Raw genomic sequence first — 1,939 nt, forward strand, 5'->3', positions numbered from 1 at the left:
CTTTTACTGTGAAGCAGCTGCAGGAGAGGGGGAGGCCTTTATTTCTACACTGTTGGTTAAAGCAGAGAAACCCAGAGGGGTCACTTAGATGTGTCTCGAGTGTTGAGGACAATATGTTTAATGAGCATTTACAGCATCAGTATTCTGACTGTCGACAGAAACCTCAGACAGGATATTTTTATACGTTTAGAAACTCTTAACTGATTTAGATCTGCTGCTGCTAACTCTTCATCATCTTTTAAATCTCAGGGCTCCATTTCAGATTTCTCATCTCTGATTTGTAGCTGTTTGATGCTTTTGTCTGTTCTTGTGTTTGGATTCATTGTCAGTCATCACATGACTGTTTAAAGTCATTCAACATGTCATTAAAACCACAATCTGAAGGATAAGCGTCTGCTCACTGTGTGTCTGTCAGCTGTCAGAATTTACACTTTATATTTATGGGTGAAGGAAATATTACTCCCTCATCATCTAGTCATTCTCATGTCAGTACACACTGCGGCAAAGCTACGAATTTGACTTTGCCACTTTTTTTAAGAGGGACTGGATTTTGCATCTTTGTAACATCTAAACTGAATAACTGAGAGTTTTGTCTGGTAAATTATGAACAATGACCGAGTCACAGCAGTGTTACTCTGCACAACAGGGATGGGCATTTTATGTCACTTCCATATTCGAGTACTTGCAGTGAATTATTATCAGATTATTGATGGATCTGTGCAGATATTCATAGACAACACTTACATCATTGCATTAGGTCCAAAAAATATAAACTTTTAATAAAGAACAGGGTCAATTTATGGTTTTACATATATTATGATGTGACAGTAGGGATGGGCATTTTCAAGTTATTTTCTACCACGGCCGCTCCGCTATTCACTGACTACAGTGGCGTGTGTGAGTGTGTGTGTGTGTGTGTGTGCGTGTGTGAGTGTGTGTGTGTGTGTGTGTGCATGTGTGTGTGTGTCAGAGACGACCACCTCAGATAACGCAGGATATTCACATCGAACACTTTTTGTTTCCATTTAATAAATTCAGATAACCCTGAGCAGCGCTCTGAGTCAGTGTTTAACAGACTGACTGAAGTTATTAATGAAATGTAAAGATTGTTGTGACCTTGTTCAACCACCAGATGGCAAAGTTTGTCCAAAGACTTTGGGGTCAGGTGCTTCTGTACGTCTGACAAAGTTTAACATTTTATTTTCTGATTTTGAAGCTTTTAAAACACCATATCAAAACTTGTGGATTCAGGTGTTGGTATGATAAGTTGAGTGTCTCGGTCAGGTTGAGGCTGCAGCTTCCAGGTAAAGAAAATGATTTAGATATTTTCTAGTTTCTGTCACCTTGAATTTGTTCCCTGAACACTGACATCATGTGTAGAGGTCGGCCTCATGCACGAGGTGTTCAGCACCGCCGCTTCAGCAGAGGTAACGACACTTCTCCCCACTGCTCAGGAGGCAGTGGCCTGAACATCGTCCACACACTGCCATAAAATATAAAATGTATATATATATAATATATAAATTTTTGTACAGGTTTTCTTTTTTTATTCACCAGACTGATCCAACACTGAAAAGAGAGTTCACAGGACACGTTGCAAAACTTTGTGCAGCAACATTCTCTCACTGTCTCTTCATTTTCTATCAGGAGACAAAATAAACAAATTCAACATTAGCTTCTAAATCTGCTCTGACCAGGCTGAGCTCAGAGCTGAATCCCACCTGATCATAAGTCACCTGTAGCACAGGTAACACCCTCTAAACACCATGTAAGGACACTGACACATGAAATGGAGTGATGTCACCAAATTATTCAATCAATCAATTTTATTTATAAAGCCAGGACATGAGTGTTAGCAAAGGAATCAATTTTATTTATAAAGCCAGGACATGAGTGTTAGCAAAGGAGAGAGAAGGTGCCCGGTGTATTATAGGGGGGT

The sequence above is a fragment of the Epinephelus moara genome, chromosome 21 (genome assembly GCF_006386435.1).
Source record: "Epinephelus moara isolate mb chromosome 21, YSFRI_EMoa_1.0, whole genome shotgun sequence".
Classification (NCBI taxonomy): domain Eukaryota; kingdom Metazoa; phylum Chordata; class Actinopteri; order Perciformes; family Serranidae; genus Epinephelus; species Epinephelus moara.